This window comes from Prionailurus bengalensis, chromosome B1 (genome assembly GCF_016509475.1).
Source record: "Prionailurus bengalensis isolate Pbe53 chromosome B1, Fcat_Pben_1.1_paternal_pri, whole genome shotgun sequence".
Taxonomy (NCBI): Eukaryota; Metazoa; Chordata; class Mammalia; order Carnivora; family Felidae; genus Prionailurus; species Prionailurus bengalensis.
In genome coordinates, this window is record NC_057344.1 from 115,333,951 (window position 1) to 115,339,792 (window position 5,842).

At 40.5% G+C, this 5,842-nt stretch overlaps 1 long non-coding RNA gene across 1 annotated transcript; it reads right to left on the reverse strand.

Annotated features, from left to right (window-relative positions):
- Positions 1 to 581: 581 nt before the first annotated feature.
- On the reverse strand, positions 582 to 4,705 carry LOC122468089. Its single transcript, XR_006293133.1, has 2 exons — positions 3,686 to 4,705; positions 582 to 1,759 (listed from the first exon to the last, which is right to left on the reverse strand). It is a non-coding gene; the product is annotated as an uncharacterized LOC122468089 (long non-coding RNA).
- Between the last annotated feature and the right edge of the window lie 1,137 nt (positions 4,706 to 5,842).

A 5,842-nucleotide genomic window follows, 5' to 3' on the forward strand; every position in this document is an offset into this window, starting at 1 on the left:
TCCAGGCCCCCTCGTCACACACACCATCAGTGAGCCAGTCAACAAACAAGCCCTCTGCTAGGAATATTGCTAATCTGAGAACATCTGCGCCTGCCCTTAGCTAGTTTCCAAAACCCCCGTTCTCTCAACCCGGCCAATCATTATGATTATTAACAGGGACCATGAGTTTCAAGTCCATAATCTTCTGAAAAGTCAGGAAATAAAATAAGTAATAAATAAATAATATAATAAATAAATAAAATCGGTGGTGAGTTGGGACTTCACAGAACTCTTTGTCCCTGGGTGTGTAGTCTTTATACTTTTTGAATGAGATAAGAAAATAATCAGACATGTAAAGGTTAGACAGAACTGAATAGACTCTTCCAGATAAACTTCAAATATCTTCATTTGACAAAGATCCCAAGGCTCAGAGAGATCAAATAGCTTGCTCTCAGTTACCCAGACTGTCAGAGGCCAAACCATAATTAAAAACCAATTGTTTAGTGCCTAGTCCAACACTCCCTCTGTTTGAGCCATCCTACCTCAAGGGTTTGGGTTCCGTTGAAAGGAGGGAAAGGAGGTATTGGTATAAACACAATACATATTTTATAAAAACCATCTCGTATTCACTTTTATTATACTAGCAATACACACAAAAGTATACAGAGTAACGCACGCACATAGGTCCCCTTCCACATACCATGACCACCCCCCACCAAGAGGTAATTACCACGGTCAGTAATTTGGGATGTGACCTTCCAAACCCCTTTCCACAGATACCATACATGTATTTAGTGACATGCTAGAACGAGCTTATACTGGTTCTTGAGAGCCACCTTAAATGTTCAGGAAAAGTTGTGAGCTGGTTGTTAAACACAGTCAGAATTAAAAATTAATTTATATAAACTTATAATTAAGTTGGATTAAAAACAAAGATAAAAAGTACTGAGAACTCATTACTTCCTTGTTTGTTTGTTTTACAACTTTTTACTGTTGTCTACATTCCTCGGGTTATCTCCATTTACTGGATCTGTACGATGGAAAGAATAATGGTGTGTTTCTCTACGTCTCTCCCCAGCTTCACATTTTTACATTCATAGGATCCACCATCATGGGAGCATTTACACCAAGGAAATTGACAAACGCTACAGATCAGGGCAGGCCCTCCCCTCGCTGAGACAGCCAGTTTTTGAGCATTTACTAGCATACCATAAGAGACGTTTTTACAACTTCTTTTTTCTTTCTAATAAATAGACCATTGAAAACTTTTAAAAATCCGTTAAATGCATTTATTTTCCTTGGCGAAAATAGAGATGAAGCACTCACTGAAACATGTAAAATATCAACGTGTTTTTTAAACTATGACTCTTCTTCTCTCCCTCAATAACCTGCTCCCTTGATAATCTAAACTTCTATTTTAACCAAATCCCAGTTCCTTTTAACTTTCCTCTTCAAGGATATTACGCCTCCCCTCCTCAATTCACCCCCACATCTTTCAAGCTCTCTTAAGAGAGAAAGAGAATTTTTAATGGCAGAGGTGAAGTTTCCCGAAGGTAATTACTTAATAGGCAACCAAACAAGAATGGCTGGATTTGCTTGGCCATGGTAAGCACCAGCTCCTGCTAGGGGCCACTCGGGCACTCTGAGGCTCCTGAATGTCAGAGGGAAAGCAATATACTCAGGCCCTTTTGTTGACACACCAAAAGATTAGGTTTCCTTAAATTCCTAAGGAATTTCAGAAGATTAACTTTTAGATAGGAAACTTCATAGGCTGAGCAGGCTGAGGAAAGAAAAAAGAAAAAAATCATGTCACCCTCAAGCAGTTCCATCAAGGGATGAAATTTTAAATCACATCATGTCTCACACCCATTGCTTAGTGCAAAATAAATCACTTGAACAGAGGGCAAGCCAATTTTTACTTTAAAAATGTTGTGTCCTAAGGCTGTCTTCTTGAACTTCAAAAGCACACTTTGTAATTACTCTACCTATCAAAGGAAACTCAACATTTCACCTCCAATTTCTTCAGCTTGTGTTATCACTTTTAATTGTTAATAAACCACATTAATTTTAAACTGATTATTCTGTTTGGGAATTCAATGTTTTCTAACAGAATACACTGAATTATATATAAGTGGGCTTATTTATGTACCAGCTATAGTTAGGTGGGGCTTTTTCTCACTACCTGTCATTTGTTTTATTTTTAGTAATTTCTGTCCTTTTGGAGACTCATAGAAATTCACATCCCTCATTTTTTTAAAGGAACATTTCTAGGAATAAGAAGGATAAAAAAAAATGCCAGGGATTTTGGGGGGTTGGGGTTTGTGCTCAACATTGATATCATTTGCTTGTGGGTCATGAACCTGCCCATGACTTTTTATTTTTTTTAAAGAAAGCAAAGGACTAAGAAATAATTTGCTAAACTCAGACCACACCATCAACCTTCATTCAGATTTGTTCATTTTCCTAACAAGATGTTCCCCAACCTGGAATTAACAAGACAAGTTCTTCTTGCTATCAACCTTCCTGCCTCTGTAGGCACTGACCATGTCTATTTGACAAAAGCATATATTTGCTTACAAACCATATTTATCCAGCCCAGTCAATTTGTTTGTTACCAGCCATGGTAACAAACAAAATGGTCTTGAGATGGAAACATGCCATGTTTGTCTCCACTCTAGCATCAAGCTCAGAATTCAGGAGTTGAGAGCAGTTCCTGCTTGACTAAAAAAACTCTGAGAACATAGAACATCCTTCTCTCTACCTTAACTGTGCCCATAGTGCCGAACCCTCCACCTGGAGGGAGCTCCTTCTCCTCTGCCAACAAGACCAGTTCTGCATGCCCTTCCCAGCCTCCTGGATAACTGACATGCCTTCCACATTGGACCTCTTATCACCACCACACCCACCATCATCATCACCATCATCATCCTTTATCAAGGGCTTCCTGTGGTGACAGGCACTGTTCTACATGTTTGACATGTGTTGATTTAAGTAAACCTCACCACGACCATTATTATTAACACTCTGTAGACATAGATAGGACACTGAGGCACTGAGAGGTTCGTGTCCAAGGCCACTCAGCTGGTAGATGACACAGCAGGCCAGCTCCAGGGACTGTGCACTCAAGCACTCTGCCATACCTCCCTACTTCATCAAGCTACTTAGTTACCTATATAATTGCTTTTCCACTGGCCTAAGTACTCCCAGAGGGTAGGGACCATCCATCATGCATTCCTACATTCCCCAGGGTGCCTGCCATAGTAGCTGGTGCATAGTAGAGGCTCATTAACTGTTTATGGAATGAATGAATGGATTTTTCCTACCATTTCCAGGTGTATGAACTGGGAGATGTCTCCGCAAGAAGACAGCCTATGGTGGCACCAAGCTGGTAGCCCTGGACGGTACACAGCCTAAAGTCAAAAATCTGTCCGCTCCTGGGCCATATAAGGTGAGCAACATAACTGATTTGGTCAATCAGCTAAACACTGATCGGTATCACCTCCCCTAGAAAGTTATGACAAGTAAAGTGCCACAGATGGCACCTGGCATACTGTAAGTCAATGATGGAGGTTCACATAAGCTAGCAGGGCTAATGTTATGTTGGTGGTAAGGTGGGGAAGGTTGACATATTAGCATATCTTTCTGATTCTTTTAGCAACCCGCTAGCAAAATTATAATTTAAATTTATTTGATTATTTATACATACCCTGTCTTTTCCCCAAAACAGTTTATATATTCAGCAGATCTGTACATTGGAAGTGGAAAGAAATAAAAAAAAACCAAAAATAAGGACAGTAAATGGAACTTAGACGAGGCTAATACCAAAAAAAAAAAAAAAAAGGTGCATAACAGTCTTTATATATTTGCTATGGCTGAAGCAAAAGATTAAAATGTATATAGTAATTTATAATGTACATTCACAAAGACACTTCCTATGGGGTCTTCAAAGCAGCCATTCCCTATAGCTAATATTATTATGTGCAGGTCACAGGTCAGGAACTTGAGGCTCAAAGAAATCAAGAAACTTGATTGAGTTCACACAGATAGTAAGTGTGACTGGAACCAGAGCCAAAATGAACCCTTTGGGGGAAGAAATTAATTCCAAAGCCTGTTGCCTAAGAGGACTCACAAATCCGCCACAACATGAGCCATCTCTTCCAAATGGGAGAAAATAATGAACCATGATAGCTCGGGTAAAATCTTTCTTTGTCTGTTTAACCAACAATTATTACAGTATAATAATAATTTCACAGATGTGCAAAATCTGAGTGTGATTCTAGAACTGATGTTTTGTGAGTCTGATGGTACATCTCCACATGCTCCTGCCCACAGAAGTTACACTCTTTCCTCCTCACAGAGCAGGTCTAGGCATCCTTTTCCTGAATTTGCGTTCTGGGTAAGGTCAGACTTCACCTCCTCCCCTGCCCTTTACCATAAGTTCCTCAGGTTTTAGTGGCATCTCCTAGGGGGGATGATTGGGTCTTCTCTGCACAGGGTGTGAGGAAACACAGGACCAACATCCAGACACCTTAGCATAACCCTGATGCTGCCTCCTCACCTCTAATTTGATTGGAACCAAAATGTGAATCAGAAGGGGCTCAGACATGGTACTTGAAAAAAAGAGCACAAAGCAAGGAAACGAGATTTCTGATGATGAAGAAAGAGTATTTACAGGCAGAGCATTTCCGGAAGAGTTGCTTCCAAAGAGGGACCTGTATCGTACTAGTCTCAGTGGACTCTCCTTCTCCTCCACCCCTCCAACCTCTGCACTCCCTCCTTCACCTCCCCTGCTCCCCTCACCACCTCCAGGGCTGTTCCCCACCTGAGCAACTCTAAGGAAAGTGCTTTGAATCCTGCTTTTCCAGAACTGTGCTTCTGAGCCTCTGCTTCCATCCTCAACATCTACAGAAGGTTTCACTGTGGAGTATACCAGTCAACACAGTGAAGAAACATAATAGTGCCCACTTAGACATGGGATTAATTGCAACCAGACACGCTGAAGAACGAAAATTCCTTAGCCTCCTGCTGACTTACTGTGTGAAGGAGGGGTCCTGCTGATGTGTTAGCAATCTTCCCCAAACAATAAAATAATCTAATGCTTTCTGTTTGGGGAGCAAATCACCACTAATGGGATCTTGCCAATGACACCAACACCCTTGCTGGCCCTCACCTTTCCTGACTTTCCTTACGTGGCCCCTCTCTGACTGTGATAATGTACCAGCATGTACGGATATAGATACTTCTCTTTAGCGAACTAATCACAATTCTAGGGGGAAACCCCAACATCATCTTCTGACTATCCGGAGTCCAACAACTTTGTCTTAGCTATAAAAAACCACCTATGACCAATAGACTGTGGAGATATAGATATATAGATATATAGATATACATAATTTATTTATTTTGAGAGAGAGGGAGAAAGCCTCTCCCAGGAGAGAGGGGCAGATATAGATATAGATATAGATATAGATAGATATAGATATATACACATATATATACACACACACACATATATGGAGAGAGAGAGAGAGAAAGAATCCCAAGTAGGCTCCCCACTCAGCACAAAGCCTGATGTGGGACTCAATCCCACAACCCTGGAATCATGACCTGACCAACTGAGCCACCCAGGCGCCCCTGTGGGTATTTTTTTGTTGTTGTTTGTTAGTTTAGCTTGTTTGTTTGTGGGTTTTTTTTTTTTTTTTGCTGTGGAGGGACATGAAATAAAATCTAAAGATACCTCAAAAAAAGAAAGGGGAAATAAGTTTAATCATTCAGTCAAATACTCTGCTAAGACAACCACAAAACGGCATCATGAAACAAACTTGGGAGATAATGTAGTATATAGTATATAGTTGCAGAAATC